The sequence below is a fragment of the Hordeum vulgare genome, chromosome 6H, assembly GCF_904849725.1.
Source record: "Hordeum vulgare subsp. vulgare chromosome 6H, MorexV3_pseudomolecules_assembly, whole genome shotgun sequence".
NCBI lineage: Eukaryota > Viridiplantae > Streptophyta > Magnoliopsida > Poales > Poaceae > Hordeum > Hordeum vulgare.
The window spans coordinates 528,028,464-528,050,272 of NC_058523.1; positions in this window are offsets into that span (position 1 = coordinate 528,028,464).

Genomic DNA, 21,809 nt, shown 5'->3' on the forward strand with positions numbered 1-21,809 from the left:
GGATCTCGGCGCAGCCATCATGTATCAGGACCTACAAAAACAATGAAAAAACCATTATATGATTTTATACTAAGTATGTCCAAAATTGTATGGTTACAGTGCCAAGGAACTTACACTTAGCACATGACAACACAGTATACCCTTGTGCTCAAACATCTTACATACACAAGAAAATGTCATGCTTTCAACGTCTGCATACACTTCATAATGGTGTCGTTGCCAGATGTTCCGAGCAAAGCCCCCAATACGTACTATTTTAAAAATAGTCTCGTCATCAGTGGCGACGACCTTGAAGGACAAACTTTCGGATAGCTGCTCCACGAATAATGTGAACACACCACGAGTATATACCTTTGAAGCATGTCTTTCCAATGGCGATCTAGTCTTCATAACAACTTTGTCCTGCATGCTCTGTTCTGTCAGAATGTATTACTGTGCCAAAGTGGTATACTCATAAAATTAGAAAGCAATAAATATACTTACATGTCGAGTATGAAATTCCTCGTAATCTTCCATCTGCAATCTATCTATGAAGAATCTCTCATACTTTCGTACAAAACCATTCATCGAAGAAGCCGGCATAACAAACCTTTTCAAAACAAAATTCACAGATTCACTCCTCTGTGTAGTGGTCATTCCAGCATAGAACAAGTGTCCAAAATACGGGAACGCCCACTTTTCCCCGATATCCCACATCTGCTTTAGGTACACACAATCTTCCACCTTATACTCCGACATTAATTCCTTCCATGCCCCCTCAAACTCATCGACTGTCAACATCTGAGTTAAAACCCTGTGGAAGTCTTCTTTGAACGTTTCTCTAGTGCTGTAAATATTTCCACAATTTTCCTTCACTTTCTTAAGTATATGCCACTTGCAAACACGATGGGAAGCCTTTGGAAAAACTTTTGCAATAGATGCTGGCATCTGTTGGCAATTATCTTTCACAAAACTCTAGGTAATCAGTAAAACAAAGTAACTTACATATATATACTCTACAATAACATAACAAAATTACCAGTAAGTACGCACTGCGTCTCCTTTCCATTCATGCACTTCCTGAAAGTAGAGAACAACCAATTGAAAGACTCAACTGTCTCATCTCTAAGTAATGCACACCCAAACAATTCATGCACTTCCTGAAAGTAGAGAACAACCAACTGAAAGACTCAACTGTCTCATCTCTAAGTAATGCACACCCAAACAATATGCTCTGAAAATGATTATTGACTCCTACAAATGGAGCAAACGGCATGTTGTAAATATTAGTCTTATATGTAGTATCAAATGTCACAACGTCACCAAAGGCCTGATAATTCCTCCTAGATACAGCATGAGACCAGAATATATTCTTCACACGGCATGCCTTGTCAACCTGCACACTATAGAAAAAGTTGCTGGAATTGCTATGCAACTCTTTGAAAACATCAAGGGTCAGCTGAACATCTTGACCGCACTCACCCCTCTTGATAGCATAAGCTAGCCTATCCATCATCCTACGGGTGAATGGGACCATTGAAGCTCCTCCATTAAACCCTGATAATAAACCATACATGTTGGTTGACCTCATACCACTATCCACCATGTCTGCAATGACATTTCTAGTCCCCTCATCAATTTGATTATGTGACTTGTAATTCTTAGTCACGCCAATTGTCTCCTTCAGTTCATGGTTATGATCCTCTACAAACTTAGTCACTGTCCACGAACCCTCACCGGTTGGTCTATTAATCCTCAACATGGCACCACAACCAACACGTATAGAAGGTTTTTTTGTCTTAGGATTATTGCCCTACATAAGGACCACAAAAATTACATAGTTATACCACATTGTCGTACCTATATGGCCAGTCCCAAAAAAATACATCGTTATCAGTTACCTGATGCGAACAACAAAATTCCCGCATACTCAACTTCTTTGCTGCATTGTAACGCAGCTTCGATAGCCGAATTCCAAAACCCATCCGTACAGCATAGATGTTGTACAGATTGAAAGCATCTCTTTCAGTCATGAAACTCTTTCCCACCTTAGGAACTAGTATCGCAGGATCGGCGTATTCAGGTAGCAAATCAAGTAATCCTTCTTCATCATCTACAACAACCCTGTCGTGGTATAACAAAATAGTTTACAGAAAAATAAAGTAGTGCGTACGACATTTCCTAGTTACAAAGGAATGACTACATACGACATTCACAGGTAGTATATACTTATAAACAAATGAAATATATAATAAACAAAGATTAATGAAGTATATACTTAGCACCAAATAATGAAATACATAATAATCAGAGATAAATGAAGTATATACTAATCACAAATAAGTGAAGTATATACGGATCACAGATAATAAAGTATATGTGCTACAAAAAACAGATAAAAGAAGTATATACGAATCACATATAAATGAAGTACATACTTAGCATAAAAAATGGAAGCACATACTAATCATGAATACATGAAGCATAACCTAATATGTCAGCAAGAAAGCCCGTACAAGTACAAAGAACAAGAAAAAAGTTAGCAACGCTGGAACATAGTCCTACTCCCTACATAAAGTATATACTCCTACATACAATTTTTCAGCACCCATGAATCAGGAATGTAGTATTTCATACTTCTCGTTTGAAATATACAGATAAAGAAAAGGTATATACTATACTACTTTAATCAACACTCATGCCTCTCGACAGGGACGTCCGCATGATCCATCTCCGCTGGAACTCCTTCAGTCCAATCAAAACACAACGGCAGATCCCTATACCCAGTATCATAAATAAGTATTCACCAAAGTCGCCGCCGGACGTATTTGTCATACTCGACGACAACCGGACAGAGGAACAAGAAACACAGAACACAAGTTAATATGCATGTTGCCGTCGATCACCGAGTTCTCCTTGTCGCAGGTTGCGGGAACAATCTCCATTGACATACCTTCCATTTCGCTAGCCGTCGCATCCATCATACCTCCCGTGGCAGCCAGATGAGATACCTTTCCACACAAAAGGAAGACACAAGAGATACCACCGTAACAACTTTCCTGGACGTGTGTAGATTGAGTTGAACGCCCTTCATGTAGGAGCATGCAGCCGGCTCATAACCACTACCTATTTTCTTTTCTTTTCTTTTTCGTATTACGGTGCCAACTGCTCCAAGCGGGTGGCCTCTCACTCCTAGCCCATATACCCATCTACTAGAGGTGGGGGTACATACCCCAGGGAGTATAAAAGAGAAGTGCCCCAAGCGGTCGTTCTATATATAGGTAAAATGTTTGGGGCACCTAGGTGCCTGGGCACCTAGGCCTATTATGGCAAGCCATTTTCATTGATGCATTACGTGCATTCAATTAAATAGTACCTTTCCATTTTTCATTTGCATGCATTAACACCTCTCAATACTTAATGATTGCTTTCCAAAAAGAATATTATGTTGATTTCCCAGCAATAATCCCTTTCCAAATATTATGTTCATGTATGATACCTAATGAAAATGTACACGTAAGTATAGTCAAAAAATGTACACGTAAGTGGGCTATTATATCTAATAAAAATATACACATACCATAAATATGACTTAAGAAAAAAATATACATATATCCATGTTATTATATGTACTAAGAACATATAATACTCGAGGTATTATACTAAATAAAGATATACCTTCAGTATCTCAAATAAGTACAAACAAGAGATAACAAATATACCTAAAAATATTTTTCTAAAGTTCTACTTTTCAAGGTATCTAGTATTTTAGAAAAAAGTAAGACCGTGTGACACTTTTGACGGCTATCTATACAAATTAAGATGACCAAATATTTCTATACAGATTAACGTGACCAAATAACATAAAATATGATCCTATTTTTTTTTCTTGTATGAATATATGATACCCACGCATGAATTTTTCCTATATACGTATATCCACCAATGATTCTCTTTAGTGTTACAAATGTATGTTACATATACCCACATACGATCCTATGTCATTATTGTATCAAGGTATATAATCATAAATTTTATGTCGAGATATTGAATTTGATGAGTACGCACATACAAAAAAATATATTGCCTACCCTATGTATATATCTACACAAAAATCTAATGCATACGTACTAAAATAAGTGAATCCATACATACATAATGGATATGTACTACATATTCTAGGTATATACATACAAAAAATATAATGCGTCACATACTAAATATTTTAGGTACATACATATGAAAAAAACTAATGAATGTGTACCAAATAAACGAATCCGTACATACCTAATCTAATTTATACGTACTAACACTAGTGGAGAAAGGGGTATTAGAACCGGTTGGTAAGGACCTTTAGAACCGGTTGGTAACACCAACCGGTCCTAATGCTTTTTTTTTCTTTTTTTTTCCTTTTCTTTTCAGGGTTTCCGATTCCGTATTTCGGTGTTTCCGTGTTCCGTATTTTCAGGGTTTCCGTTTACGTGTTTCCGGTTCCGTATTTCCGTTTACGTCTTTCCGATTCCGTGTTTCCGATTCCGTGTGTCCGTGTTCCGTTTTTTACGAACACGGAATCGAAAACACGTAATCGGAAACACGTATCCGGAAACACCGATTCCGTGTTTGCGGTTAAGTGTTTCCGATTCCGTGTTTGCAGTTAAATGTTGATGCACCAAATAAAAGTACATATATACATGTAACACGAAGTACTCGACCGATTATCATTACATAATTTGAAGTTTGTTTCCTATAGCTGTATACTTGCATAAAGAAGGGAGCTGGCTATTGGTTCATAGGATGGAAAAATTCTCCGCCTTCATCTATGACTTGCGTGAGGAGAAATCCTGCCAATTCCTCTGCAACTGCCTTGCAACGTTGGATTGGTCTGAGCATCGCCCGCTTTCGTTGCAACTTTAAAAGAAGTAGATGAAAACAATTAAGTTATGAACAAAACTAAACATAATTGATGGCAACATAAATAAAGTTGTGAAGATCCGGTTACGTACCTCTAGATTTCTGGAAGTACGGGATTTCTCATTGATAATCCTGTGAATGTACTCGCAAACGTAGTATCCACAATAATCAGTGCCCGGTGGTTGTTGCGGGACGCCCTATATACGAGAACATAATTCAGTCAAATTAATAATAATCAAGAGAATGGTAATGGTATTGAAACCAGGGTACGTAGTACTACTTACTTTGTTAATCTGAAAGTGGAGCTTGTCTGCCCATGTACCGGGTTCTTCCTTGATGAACATTTGCCAAACCCTGGCCGACAAAGAAAAATGAATACAAGAGTTAATTATTACTTACTTGATATCAGGAAATGAACGAAAAAGAGGCCGATGAACGAAAGAGGCCGATATATATATACCTTTGAAGCATCTGACGCGCGCTCTTCCATGTGTCAGCGTCCCAGGTTAACGGGTTCCAGACTTCAACTTGTCCTTGATCGATTCTAACGATGAACAATATGAAGTGGGACCTGCGCACGTGTACACGCGCAGTCATGCATACTCATCAATTACACTTAACATCAGGTAAGCAAAATGGAATGTGTACAAGACAGTAACACTCACTTGAATCCGTAGGGCCAAAGTATTTCTTTTTTAGTACTTTGTCGCTTCAAAAACCTTAGCAAATCATCCGGTGTATCCTTGTTGAACTTTTCTATTGTCTCTTGATGAAACGAATACGGGTCAATGAACCCAAAGTCCCAGATTCCTGCCAGCCTGCATTCACGAATCTTCATTCTGCATAGTAGCGTACAAAAAGAATGTCTCGTGAGTGATAATTATACGGGCAATGAACGCGAGCTTAACTAAATAATTAAATTACACAAATAAATCACTTACAAACAGTAGCAGCTGACGATAGCTTTGTCGAGGGCACGTTGATTGTACATCTGGAAAAAATCATCGAACCCAACCTCCACACCGTACTCTCCGAAGTAGTGTTGATCCTGAACTGCCGCCATGATACAGTCTTTCTTTTGCCTTGCGGCCTCCAAGCACCAAACATGTAAATTCCATAGTTGGGTTGTTAGAGCACTAGGATTTCCGGCCAGAGGGTGCTCGGGCTTATATTTATATACCACATCAGCAATAGCGTAACCTACGTCGCCCATGCGTGGACCGGACACTGAAGCCTGGTCAGATAACACCTTGAGCGGGGCAATTGACTGTGCTTCTTGTTGTCCGAGCTGGGGAACTTGTTTCCCGCATTTCGTCTGCTCCGCCTGCTTCATCTGCTCCGCCTGCTTCATCTGTGCGGTGTGCATCTTTTCAATGTACCGTTCATAGTCTGAAAGGGGCGGCGGTGGCGGCGGTTCAGGATAATATAAGTTGTCGATGGTGCGCTCAATTTTCCACTTTGGTATGTTCTTCAGAGTTTCCTTCCAGATGTCTGGAGGGGGCTTCAGGGGAAACCGTGCGAACCATGCTTTGTTTTTGGCTTTCACGGCCTCGTCTAGTTCCTCCGGAGTCATCAGGCCTGGTAACTTCGGGGGAGTCTTGACTTTCTTGGGTTTCCTTTCTCTCTTCTTGGGAGGAGTCCCGTTTCTTCTGAACTGCATCTTCCGCTTTGCCGTACCCGTAGTGGGCGCATCCGTCGGCTCACTGGAGTGCACGGGCGATGGACTCTCGGCCTCGGGCTCCCAATCTTTGTTGTGGGGTGGACTTGGAGGTGCGTTGGGGGGTGGACTTGGAGGTCGTGCATTCTCTGTACGAACGTGAAAAAACTATTAAAAATAGGCTTACATGTGGTGCAACATTCAGTAATTGTTGGAGGTGGTGCATTTGTACCTGGAGGAGTCGGTGGCCTTGGCACCGCGTTAGGAAACACGATGTGTTTCTTCTTCCACAAGATGATACCAAGCTCCATTTCTCCCAGTGTCTTCTCGCCTTCACCTCCAGGAATATCAAGCTAAATTGACTGGCATCCCGGCGTAATTGTTGACAACCCGACATGAGCATGGGATGCTGGAATCTGACCACCATGGTAGGTTGCTCCAGGTTGATTCGGTAAAGCATAGCCTGACGCCACCATGAAGGATATGTTCCCCATTGGCATATGTATCTCATAGTTTGTCTTCTCCGTGACATCATCCACGGGGTAGTGAGGCGCCGACGGTTCGATTGCAGGACCGTCTTCTAGCTGCAGCTGCGTGGAACCCACGCTGCTTCTATGCTGAGATGGGACGGCATCTGCTACAGGATCGTCTTCTAATTGCTGCTGATCAGCGTCAGGTGCAGGATCTTCTTCCTCCTCTTCAGTGTCAGGTACAGGGTGTCCCCCTTTCTTCAAGAGAAACGCCACCTTTTCTTCTAATGTCGATATCCGTTCCAGCGCCTTCCTCTTGCTTCTACCACAGCTTCTGTAAGTGCCAAGGTCCGCCGGAAACCCTTGGTTCCACGGGGTAGTGGCTCCAAAGCCTCGTGTTCGTCCCCACTTTTCGGGGTTCCCGAGTGCCTTCGTCAACTCGTCGTTCTCTCTATCGGGAAAAAAGTTCCTTTTCGAACAGCTTCTATTGCCTTCTCTAGATCTGATACGACTTGTGTTATTTTTTCCGACCATGGTCCCTCCGCAACAATCATCCCAGTCTCAGCGTCCAACGTTGCCCCATGCGCGAACAACCAGAACTTGGACCTATCGGGCCAGTCATGTGTCTGTGGAATGATATTTCTTTTCAGAAGCGCATCTTCATAGCGTCGCCACCTAGGCAGGGCAGTCATGTAGCCACCTGACCCCAAAATATGGTGATATTTCTTCTTCTTCGCATTCTCCGTATTTGTGGCTGATTGGGATGTAAAGACACCCGATTTCTTGGACGCCTTAAAATCAGGCCAAGCGTCTCTTATCTTCACTGCGACCCATCAGCGGGTTGTCTCAGCATATCGTCTTCCTTACGGTCTTCTTTGTGCCATCGCATCAACTTGGCATGCTCTTTGTTTCGGAACAAACCTTTCAACCGTGGTATTATAGGAGCATGCCACATCACCTTGGCAGGAACCCTCTGTTGGGTAACGTAGCATAAATTCAAAATTTTCCTACGCTTATTCAGATCTTCCTATGGAGAGACCAGCAACGAGAGAGGGGTAAGAGCATCTTCATACCTTTGAAGATCGCTAAGCGGAAGCGTTTGCTAGAACGCGGTTGATGGAGTCGTACTCGCAGCGATTCCGATCTAGTGCCGAACAACGGCACCTCCGCGTTCAACACACGTGCAGCCCGGTGACGTCTCCCGCACCTTGATCCAGCAAGGAGGAGGGAGAGGTTGGGGAAGAAGACCAGCAACACGACGGCGTGGTGTTGGTGGAGAGAGGAGGTCTCCCGGCAAGGCTTTGCCAAGCGCCGGCAGCGAGGAGGAGGGAGAGGAGCAGGGCTGCGAGAGAGAGAGATTAAACCGTGTCTCAAACAGCCCCGAACCTCATCTATATATAGGGGGAGAGGGAGGGGGCGCAGCCCTTAGGGTTCCCACCCCTAAGGGGTGCGGCAGCCCTCAGATGGGGAAGGGGTGGCGGCCAGGGCAAGGGGGAGGGGTGGCGCACCCCTCTGGTGGGCCTAAGGCCCACCTGAGTTAGGGTTCCCCCCCTCTTTTCCTTTCCCCTGCGCCATGGGCTGAGTGGGGAAGCGCACCAGCCCAACTAGGGGCTGGTTCCCACCCCCACTAGCCCATCTTACCTCTTGGGGTCGCAGCCCCCCTTCGGTGGTCCCCCGGGACCACCTCCGGTGGTCCCGGTGGTCCCGGTACGTTACCGGTGATGCCTGAAACACTTCCGGTCTCCGAAACCATCCGTCCTATATATCAATCTTTACCTCCGGACCATTCCGGAGCTCCTCGTGACGTCCTGGATCTCATCCGGGACTCCGAACAACTTTCGGTAATCTCGTATAACAATTCCCTATAACCCTAGCGTCATCGAACCTTAAGTGTGTAGACCCTACGGGTTCGGGAGACAGGCAGACATGACCGAGACACCTCTCTGGCCAATAACCATCAGCAGGGTCTGGATACCCATGGTGGCTCCCACTAGCTCCACGATGATCTCATCGGATGAACCACGATGTCAAGGATTCAATCAATCCCGTATACGATTCCCTTTGTCTGTCGGTATAGAACTTGCCCGAGATTCGATCGTCGGTATACCTATACCTTGTTCAATCTCGTTACTGGTAAGTCTCTTTACTCGTTCCGTAGCACGTCATCGTGTGACTAACTCCTTAGTCACATTGAGCTCATGATGATGTTCTACCGAGTGGGCCCAGAGATACCTCTCCGTCACACGGAGTGACAAATCCCGATCTCGATTCGTGCCAACCCAACAGACACTTTCGGAGGTACCCGTAGTGCACCTTTATAGTCACCCAGTTACGTTGTGATGTTTGATACACCCAAAGCACTCCTACGGTATCCGGGAGTTGCAAAATCTCACGGTCGAAGGAAAAGATACTTGACATTAGAAAAGCATTAGCATACGAACAATACGATCTAGTGCTAGGCTTAGGATTGGGTCTTGTCCACCACATCATTCTCCCAATGATGTGATCCCGTTATCAATGACATCCAATGTCCATGATCAGGAAATCATGATCATCTATTGACTAACGAGCTAGCTAACTAGAGGCTTGCTAGGGACACATTGTGATCTATTCATTCACACATGTATTACTGTTTCCTGTTAATACAATTATAGCATGAACGATAGACGATTATCATGAACAAGGAAATATGATAATAACCATTTTATTATTGCCTCTAGGGCATATTTCCAACAGTCTCCCACTTGCACTAGAGACAATAATCTAGTTACATTGTGATGTATCGAACACCCATAGCATTATGGTGCTGATCATGTTTTGCTCGTGGAAGAGGTTTAGTCAACGGGTCTGCAATATTCAGATCCGTGTGTACTTTACAAATATCTATCACTCCAGTTTGGACATGGTCCTGGATGGAGTTGTAGCGGCGCTTGATGTGCTTCGTCTTCCGGTGAAACCTGGGCTCTTTGGCTATGGCAATGGCTCAAGTGTTATCACAGAAGAGTGTCATAGGACCCGACGCGCTTGGAACCACTCCAAGGTCGGTGATGAGCTCCTTCATCCAAATTCCATCATGAGCCGCTTCTGAAGCAGCTATGTACTCCGCTTCACATGTAGATGCTGCCACGACTTCTTGCTTGCTGCTGCACCAGCTCACTGCCCCACCATTCAACACATATACGTATCCGGTTTGTGACTTAGAGTCATCCGGATCTGTGTCGAAGCTAGCATCGACGTAACCCTTTAGGACGAGCTCTTCGTCACCTCCATAAAAGAGAAACATTTCCTTAGTCCTTTTCAGGTACTTAAGGATATTCTTGACCGCTGTCCAGTGTTCCGCACCGGGATTACTTTGGTACCTCCCTACCAAGCTTATCGCAAGGTTTATATCAGGTCTGGTACACAGCATGGCATACATTAGAGAGCCCACGGCTGAAGCGTAGGGGACAGAACTCATCTTCTCTCTATCTGCTGCCGTGGTCGGCGACTGAGTCTTACTCAATCTCATACCTTGCAAAACTGGCAAGAACCCTTTCTTTGAGTTTTCCATATTGAATTTCTTCAATATCTTGTCAAGGTATGTACTTTGCGAAAGACCTATGAGGCGTCTCGATCTATCTCTATAGATCTTGATGCCTAATATGTATGCAGCTTCTCCAAGGTCCTTCATTGAAAAACTCTTGTTCAAATAGGCCTTTATGCTCTCCAACATCTCTATATCATTCCCCATCAATAATATGTCATCCACATATAGTACGAGGAAAGCTACAGAGCTCCCACTCACTTTCTTGTACAGACAGGCTTCTCCGTAAACCTGTATGAACCCAAACGCCTTAATCACCTCATTAAAGCGAATGTTCCAACTCCGAGATGCTTGCACCAGCCCATAGATGGAGCGCTGGAGCTTGCATACTTTGTTAGCACCTTTAGGATCGACAAAACCTTCTGGTTGCATCATATACAACTCTTCCTTAAGATTCCCGTTAAGGAACGCTGTTTTGACGTCCATTTGCCAAATTTCATAATCATAAAAGGCGGCAATTGCTAACATGATTCGGACTGATTTCAGCTTCGCTACGGGAGAGAAAGTCTCTTCGCAGTCAACTCCTTGAATTTGTCGAAAACCCTTTGCGACAAGTCGAGCTTTGTAAACGGTTACATTACCGTTTGCATCAGTCTTCTTCTTGAAGATCCATTTATTTTCTATGGCTCGCCGGTCATTGGGCAAGTCCACCAAAGTCCATACTTTGTTCTCATACATGGATCCTATCTCGGATTTCATGGCCTCAAGCCATTTGTTGGAATCCGGGCCCGCCATCGCTTCTTCATAGTTCGAAGGTTCACCGTTGTCTAACAACATGATTTCCATCACAGGGTTGCCGTACCACTCTGGTGCGGAGCGTACCCTTGTGGACCTTCGTGGTTCAGTAGTAACTTGATCCGAAGCTTCATGATCATCATCATTAACTTCCTCTTCAGTTGGTATAGGCATCACAGGAACAACTTCTTGCGCTGCGCTACTTTCCTGTTCGAGAGGGGGTGTAATTACCTCATCAAGTTCTACCTTCCTCCCACTTACTTCTTTCGAGAGAAACTCTTTCTCTAGAAAGGATCCGTTCTTGGCAACAAAGGTTTTACCTTCGGATCTAAGATAGAAGGTATACCCAATAGTTTCCTTAGGGTATCCTATGAATACGCATTTCTCCGCTTTGGGTTCGAGCTTTTCTGGTTGAAGTTTCTTCACATAAGCATCGCAGCCCCAAACTTTAAGAAACGACAACTTAGGTTTCTTGCCAAACCACAGTTCATACGGTGTCGTCTCAACGGATTTAGACGGTGCCCTATTTAAAGTGAATGCTGCAGTTTCTAATGCGTATCCCCAAAATGATAGCGGTAAGTCGGTGAGAGACATCATAGATTGTACCATATCTAATAAGGTGCGATTACGACGTTCAGACACTCCGTTGCGTTGCGGTGTGCCAGGCGGCGTTAGTTGTGAAACGATTCCACACTTCCTTAGGTGTGTGCCAAATTCATGACCCAAATATTCTCCTCCACGATCAGATCGTAGACATTTAATTTTTCTGTCACGTTGATTCTCAACCTCACTCTAAAATTCCTTGAACCTTTCAAACGTCTCAGATTTGTGCTTCATCAAGTAAATATACCCATACCTACTCAAATCATCGGTGAGAGTGAGAACATAACGATAACCACCGCGAGCTTCAACGTTCATTGGACCACACACATCAGTATGTATTATTTCCAATAAGTCGGTGGCTCTCTCCATTATTCCTGAGAATGGAGTCTTAGTCATCTTGCCCATGAGGCACGGTTCGCATGTGTCAAATGATTCAAAGTCAAGAGACTCTAGCAGTCCATCAGTATGGAGCTTCTTCATGCGCTTAACGCCGATATGACCAAGGTGGCAGTGCCACAAGTATGTGGGACTATCGTTATCAACTTTGCATCTTTTGGTACTCACACTATGAATATGTGTAACATCACGATCGAGATTCATCAAGAATAAACCATTCACCAGCGGAGCATGACCATAAAACATGTCACTCATATAAATAGAACAACCATTATTCTCTGACGTAAATGAGTAGCTGTCTCGCATTAAGCAAGACCCTGATACAATGTTCATGCTTAAAGCTGGTACTAAATAACAATTATTAAGGTTTAAAACTAATCCCGACGGTAGATGTAGAGGTAGCGTGCCGACGGCGATCACATCGACCTTTGAACCATTCCCGACGCGCATCATCACCTCGTCCTTGGCCAGTCTCCGCTTATTCCGCAGTTCCTGCTTTGAGTTGCAAATGTGAGCAACAGCACTGGTATCAAATACCCAGGAGCTACTAAGAGCGCTGGTAAGGTACACATCAATAACATGTATATCACATATACCTTTAACGTTGCCGGCCTTCTTGTCCGCTAAGTATTTGGGGCAGTTGCGCTTCCAGTGACCTTTTCCCTTGCAGTAGAAGCACTCAGTCTCAGGCTTGGGTCCGTTCTTTTTCTTCTTCCCGACATCTGGTTTACCGGGCACGGCAACAGCTTTGCCGTCTTTCTTGAAGTTCTTCTTACCCCTGCCTTTCTTGAAACTAGTGGTCTTGTTGACCATCAACACTTGATGCTCCTTCTTGATTTCTACTTCTGCAGACTTGAGCATCGAGTACAACTCGGGAATGGTTTTCTCCATCCCTTGCATGTTGTAGTTAAGCACAAAGCCTTTGTAGCTTGGTGGGAGATACTGGAGGATTCTTTCAATGATAGCATCATCCGGAAGTTCGACTCCAAGTGAAGTCAGACGACCGTGTAACCCAGACATTTTGAGTATGTGCTCACTGACAGAACTGTTCTCCTCCATCTTACAGCTGAAGAACTTGTCGGAGACTTCATATCTCTCGACACGGGCATGAGCTTGAAAAACTAGCTTCAGCTCTTGGAACATCTCATATGCCCCGTGTTGCTCAAAACGTCTTTGGAGCCCCGTTTCTAGACTGTATAACATGCCACACCTGACCAGAGAGTAGTCATCACTTCGCGCTTGCCAGACGTTTAGAACGTCCTGCGCTGCTGCGGGAGCGGGAGGGTCACCTAGCGGCGCATTAAGGACATAAGCCTTTTGAGCTGCTTCAAGGATGAGCTTCAGGTTGCGAACCCAGTCCGCATAGTTGCTACCATCATCTTTCACCTTGTTTTTCTCTAGGAATGCGTTGAAGTTGAGGTTGACGTTGGACATCTACAATATTTATAAAGACAACTTTTAGACTAAGTTCATGACAATTAAGTTCATTTAATCAAATTAAGTATGAACTCCCACTTAAATCGACATCCCTCTAGTCATCTAAGTGTTACATGATCCATGTTGACTAACCCGTGTCCGATCATCACGTGAGACGGACTAGTCACCATGGTGAGCAACTCATGCTGATCGTATTCAACCATACGACTCATGTTCGACCTTTCGGTCTCTTGTATTCGAGGTCATGTCTGTACATGCTAAGCTCGTCGAGTCAACCTAGGTGTTTTGCGTGTGTAAATCTGGCTTACACCCGTTGTATGCGAACGTTAGAATCTATCACACCCGATCATCACGTGGTGCTTCGAGACAACGAACCTTCGCAACGGTGCACACTTAGGGGAATACGTTCTCGAAATTTTAGGAGGGATCATCTTATTATGCTACCGTCGTTTTAAGCAGTAAGATGTAAAACATGATAAACATCACAATGCAATCATATAGTGACATGATATGGCCATTATCATCTTTGCTCATTCGATCTCCATCTTCAGGCATCGCATGATCATCATCGTCACCGGCGTGACACCATGATCTCCATCATCATGATCTCCATCATCGTGTCTCCGTGAAGTCGTCACGCCAACTACTACTATCACTACTACTATGGCTAACCGTTAGCAATGAAGTAAAAGTAGCAAGCACATGGCGTTGCATCTCATACAATAAATTAAGACAACTCCTATGGCTCCTGCCGGTTGTCATACTCATCGACATGCAAGTCGTGAAACCTATTACAATAACATGATCATCTCATACATCATACACGCAACATCACAACTTTGGCCATATCACATCACATGTCAAACCCTGCAAAAACAAGTTAGACGTCCTCTAATTGTTGTTGCAAGTTTTACGTGGCTGATTTGGGTTTCTAGCAAGAACGCCTTCTTACCTACGTGACAGCCACAACGATGATATGCCAAAGCTATTTACCCTTCATAAGGACCCTTTTCATCAAATCCAATCCGACTAGAGTAGGAGAGACAGACACCCGCTAGCCACCTTTATGCACGATGTGCATGTTTGTCGGTGGAACCAGTCTCACGTAAGCGTACGTGTAAGGTCGGTCCGGGCCGCTTCATCCCACAATACCGCCGGAAAAGAATAAGACTAGTAACGGCAAGCAAATTGACAAACCATCGCCCACAACTTTTGTGTTCTACTCGTGCATAGAATCTACGCATAGAAAACCTGGCTCGGATGCCACTGTTGGGTAACGTAGCATAAATTCAAAATTTTCCTACGCTTATTCAGATCTTCCTATGGAGAGACCAGCAACGAGAGAGGGGTAAGAGCATCTTCATACCTTTAAAGATCGCTAAGCGGAAGCGTTTGCTAGAACGCGGTTGATGGAGTCGTACTCGCAGCGATTCCGATCTAGTGCCGAACAACGGCACCTCCGCGTTCAACACACGTGCAGCCCGGTGACGTCTCCCGCACCTTGATCCAGCAAGGAGGAGGGAGAGGTTGGGGAAGAAGACCAGCAACACGACGGCGTGGTGTTGGTGGAGAGACGAGGTCTCCCGGCAAGGCTTTGCCAAGCGCCGGCAGCGAGGAGGAGGGAGAGGAGCAGGGCTGCGAGAGAGAGAGATTAAACCGTGTCTCAAACAGCCCCGAACCTCATCTATATATAGGGGGAGAGGGAGGGGGCGCAGCCCTTAGGGTTCCCACCCCTAAGGGGTGCGGCAGCCCTCAGATGGGGAAGGGGTGGCGGCCAGGGCAAGGGGGAGGGGTGGCGCACCCCTCTGGTGGGCCTAAGGCCCACCTGAGTTAGGGTTCCCCCCCTCTTTTCCTTTCCCCTGCGCCATGGGCTGAGTGGGGAGGCGCACCAGCCCAACTAGGGGCTGGTTCCCACCCCCACTTAGCCCATATTACCTCTTGGGGTCGCAGCCCCCCTTCGGTGGTCCCCCGGGACCACCTCCGGTGATCCCGGTGGTCCCGGTACGTTACCGGTGATGCCCGAAACACTTCCGGTCTCCGAAACCATCCGTCCTATATATCAATCTTTACCTCCGGACCATTTCGGAGCTCCTCGTGACGTCCTGGATCTCATCCGGGACTCCGAACAACTTTCGGTAATCTCGTATAACAATTCCCTATAACCCTAGCGTCATCGAACCTTAAGTGTGTAGACCCTACGGGTTCGGGAGACAGGCAGACATGACCGAGACACCTCTCTGGCCAATAACCATCAGCGGGGTCTGGATACCCATGGTGGCTCCCACTAGCTCCACGATGATCTCATCGGATGAACCACGATGTCAAGGATTCAATCAATCCCGTATACGATTCCCTTTGTCTGTCGGTATAGAACTTGCCCGAGATTCGATCGTCGGTATACCTATACCTTGTTCAATCTCGTTACTGGTAAGTCTCTTTACTCGTTCCGTAGCACGTCATCGTGTGACTAACTCCTTAGTCACATTGAGCTCATGATGATGTTCTACCGAGTGGGCCCAGAGATACCTCTCCGTCACACGGAGTGACAAATCCCGATCTCGATTCGTGCCAACCCAACAGACACTTTCGGAGGTACCCGTAGTGCACCTTTATAGTCACCCAGTTACGTTGTGACGTTTGATACACCCAAAGCACTCCTACGGTATCCGGGAGTTGCACAATCTCACGGTCGAAGGAAAAGATACTTGACATTAGAAAAGCATTAGCATACGAACAATACGATCTAGTGCTAGGCTTAGGATTGGGTCTTGTCCACCACATCATTCTCCCAATGATGTGATCCCGTTATCAATGACATCCAATGTCCATGATCAGGAAATCATGATAATCTATTGACTAACGAGCTAGCTAACTAGAGGCTTGCTAGGGACACATTGTGATCTATTCATTCACACATGTATTACTGTTTCCTGTTAATACAATTATAGCATGAACGATAGACGATTATCATGAACAAGGAAATATGATAATAACCATTTTATTATTGCCTCTAGGGCATATTTCCAACACCCTCTTCCTGGGGCGATCGTCGCCCTCAACATCACCAGGGTCATCTCGCCTGATCTTATACCGAAATGCACCGCATACCGGGCAGGCATTTAAATTCTCGTGCTGACCGTGGTAGAGGATGCAGTCATTGATGCATGCATGTATCTTATGCACTTCCAATCCTAGAGGGCAGACAACCTTCTTTGCTTCGTACGTACTGCAGGGCAGCACGTTATCTCTTGGAAGCATCTTCTTCATTATTTTCAGCAGCTTTTCAAATCCCTTGTCAGATATTCCATTCTCTGCCTTCCATTGCAGCAATTCCAGGGTGGTGCCCAACTTTTTCTGGCCATCTTCGCAATTTGGGTACAACAATTTTTTGTGATCTTCTAACATGCGCTCCAACTTCAACCTATCGTTTTCACTTGCGCAGTTTATCTGTTCTTCACGAATGACCTGACGAAGATCATCATCGGACTCATCAACAATGTCCTCAAGTTCAGGCTCGTCTTTCCCCATTTCAGTATCACCGTGTTCACCGAACATAGGATAGTTATCATTATCCTCTTCTTCTTCATTGTCTTTCATTACAACCCCTCTTTCTCCGTGCTTGGTCCAACAAAAATAACCGGGCATGAAGCCTTCTTGCAACAGGTGGGTGTGTATGGTTCTTGAGTTAGGGAAATTCCTCTTATTCTGGCATTTTTTACATGGACAAAAAATAAATCCATTCTGCCTGTTTTTCTCAGCCACATTGAGAAAACTATGCATGTCATTAAGGAATTCGGGACGACGTCGATCACTGTACATCCATTGCCGGTTCATCTGCATTATATAAATTTATCAAAAACCATTATGCTAAATCATCATGACTAAATTAATTAATTAATACAAAAAGTTCATCACTCATTAAAACCAAAGTAGCGTAGTGACCATACATATATAGTTCTCATAAAAATACACACTGAAACCAACCATAAAAACTCTCTCTAATTAATGCATTTAAAAACAACAACAAATGCGATCAAAATCGCAACAAAGGTAACAATTGATCCGACAGCATAATGATACCAAGCCTCTTTACTAATTGCATATTTTCTAATCTTTCTAATCTTCAGGCGCATTGCGTCCATCTCGCTCTTGTGACCATCGACGACACCGGCAAGAACCTTTTCCAAGGTCATCTTCTCTCTTTCAGTTTTTTCCAACCTTTCTTCAGTTTTTTTCAATCTTTCTTTCAGGCCAACATTTTCTTGTTCAACTAAGTGTAACTTCTCAATAATAGGGTCGATTGGCATTTCCGGTTCCACTATCTCCTAGATAAAAATATCTATGTCAAGTTGGTCGGCGTAATTAATTGTCATATAATCAGGAAATGAAAATATGTAGTTATAAAAGATAATATACCACATCCGAATCATAGACTGGACAAGGGCCAACGGGGACGGATATCAAAACCATGGCGCTATACATATAAAAAAAATCTTACACAGTAAGAAAATTATATACAAGTAAATATGTAAATCATACAAATCAAAATTTGTTTTGGTAAATAAAAACAATAGGCTCACCAAGGTTGTGTCGGTGACGGGGCGATCGACGGCGGTGAGGAAGGGGACAAGGCGCGCGACACTAAAAAAACACAAATCATAATTAAATTTGAGCTCAAATTGCATATGTATACATAACAAATGATGAACTCTCTCTAGCTTAGGCATTTCATCAAACACCTAGCTAGCATAACAAAAATGGAATGAGCAAGAAAACGAGCAAAACTTGCAATGCCGGAAGAGGGAATGTTGATGCTAACCGTAGGACCGATGGGTGCCAACAATCTTGACAAATGGTGGAGAAAAATGGGGATGGATTAGAGCTCCCAAGAGGAAGGAGCGAGCAAAAATGGAGTTGAGCTCGAGCTGGAAAAAATGGAGCTGAGCTCGGGGTGGAATATAGGGGAGGGCTTTAGGACCGGTTTGTGTTAAAAACCGGTGCTAAAGGGTCTGATAGCGGGGCCCCGCAGTTGCTGCAAAAATGAGAAAACCTTTAGCACCGGTTTGTGATACAAACCGGTTCTAAAGGGTCTGTCCACTGGGCCCCCCTCCCTGCAGCAAACGGTCCAAAAACCTTTAGGACCGGTTTGTGTTACAAACCGGTCCTAAAGGCCTTGCGGCCATTTGCTGCAGGAAGGGGGCCCAGCGGACAGACCCTTTAGAACCGGTTTATATCCAATCCGGATCCAATGTGGTTGGCTCAGTGCCCTGTTTTCTACTAGTGTAAATATTCTGGATATAAACATAAACAAAACTCTAATGCATACATACTAAATATTCTAGGTATGTACGTATAAATATCTAATGATTACACTAAATAAATGAATTCATACATACCTAATTCGTAGAGGGATGAAATAAATATCCATATACCTAATGTGTAATATTTTTCCTTCTATAGATATAATACCATGCATGACGTGTTTAGTTACATCTATTAAATGATACACGCCATGATTGTGGCTTAATTTAATTGTTATTGAATTTGTAATTAATAATGCATTTACCAGTTACCTTTTATACCTATCACAATATCACACATCGAGATGTAATCAAATGGTGTTCTTCCCTTTGTTGTGGAATTACCTTTTATATATATGGAACGAACTTGATGTACCATGAGCTTTGTTAGTATAGTAGAATCATATGGTGTTCTTCCCTTTGTTGTGTCGAATTGAGTCTCACCCTTTGAGATTTTAGTATTATCGGATTGAATATATGAGGATTTGAGATCACTTGATCTATGTCTTGCATGGGAATACCCTTGGTAATAATTGAGTATTCTATTGATTCCCTTGATGTATGTTTTGGTAATCAATTTACGGATTTCCATGCTGACATTATTGGGGTAATCTAACCACATAAGTTGATATGTGTTTTCATCCTACTTCCTTCGATATAAACTTTAGGGCAGCTCTTTGAAGTTTTTTGTGTTGAATTGAATACTATGAATCTGAAACTGTTTTATGCATATTTAATAATTAACTGATGGATTCTTGTGGTGACATTGGAGTATCTAGGTGACATTAGAGTTGATTGATACGTGTCATATGGTGTTATTGTACTACGATCTCTAGGGTTGTTTGTGACACTTATAGGAATGGCTCAATAGATTGATCGGAAAGCTAAATGTGTGGTAATTTGCTACATACAACAATTTCATCTTGTGTTCTCCGCTATTGATAAGCACTTTGGAGTGATCTTTGTCACAAATTAAGTGATCGATATATGATTCGATTATGTTAGCATTGTTGAGAGATTTCACAACTGAAAGTATGAACCCTAGGCCATGTTTCTAAGCATTAGTATATCATTTTGATCATTGTTTGCTACTTGCTACCTTGTTGTTTTTATTAGATTACAAAAACATATATCTACTATCCATACTACACTTGTATCACCATCTCTTCGTCGAACTAATGCACCTATACAATTTGTCAATGTATTGGTGTATTGGGAACACAAAAGATTTCTTGTATTTGATTGCAGAATTGTTTGAGAGAGATCACATTTATCCTACACCTACCTACTGCGGATTGTTAAGCATTAGATCATCCACTTATCATTTTGCCATCTGCCCCTCCCACTCTACGCACAGTTAATTGGATTAATGGGTATGAGCTCCATTATGGCCATGCACCCTAATTAGTTGGATGCGTAGGATTAGCTAACGGCTGGCTAATTTGTTGGCTGCATCTACCCCATCTCACAAGATGGATAAGTACCGTGTTAGCTAGGTTGGCAAAACTACCGCACGGCCTCACAGAATATTCTATCTACATTGATCCCATATGTTTAAATGAATTATAGTATATGCTTTTGGATAAGTACTATAGCCACCAACATTTAGTATATTCCCAAAAAAATAGTATGTTAATATATTCCGATAAATAGTATGGTAGTATGTAGTATGGACTGAGGAATACATGCCGATGAAAATAATACTAGCATGTAGTATGGTAGTATATCCCAAAAAAATAGCATGATATAGCATATTGTACAAAATTTTATGGGAGTATGTAGTATGGACAGAGAAGTATATAGTTTGAAAAAGTATACTTTGGGGTACTATGTATACTTTCAGCAGTAGAAAGGGGTATCAATATATACAATATATATACTTACAACACATATGTTCATTTATGTTAGTGTACAAACTATGTGCCCCAAAAAAGTTGTATTTTTTATTTAGTAGGAGTATATAGTAAGTATTTTGAAGAATAGAATGGTATACTACATTTATTTGTAGGAGTAGTATGCATGTGCATTCGACGAGACGATTAATATGTGTGCATGCATACGGGAGGCTATATCTGGAAGGCAACCAAGTAGTTAGAAACGGCCGACTAGATATACCCCGGACAATGCATGAAAATTGGAATCATCCGGCTGTTTTTTTACTATCGGGCATGGAAGAGATAAATCAACTCGTTTTACAACTTAACACGTTAATCACAGCCCATAACTAGAACGAGATCGGATGGGCTCCTAGGATACTAGAATTCATCTTACTTTGTATTGTACGTACAATCCTGGTAGTGTAGGAGAAATGATATTCTACGATGCATGTATCCACCATCCGCCATTGTTTTGAGATCCGTGTCATGTTTTCTACTCGGTGACAAAGTCTGAGTTATTTCATAGTGCTACATAATGTCTCATTGTGTACCAACAAATAAAGTGCACTTGTTTCACAACGACACCATGGCTACACAATGAAACAAGAAAGAAAACAAAAACCATTACACAATACTTTGAAACGATATATATTTTTACCCAAAATCTGCAAGGCACGAATTTTAAAGCAACGCCAGACAGTGAATGCATACATGGTAAAACAAATCCGAGTAAATTATTGTCCGACCAGAGCTCCGAGGTCGACCAAGGCGAGGATCCACGGCTCGTCGCCGTGCGCGTCGTGAAGCCGTCGACCCTCGCCGCGTCCTCGTCGGACGGCAGCTCCCCGCGGTACACTCGCC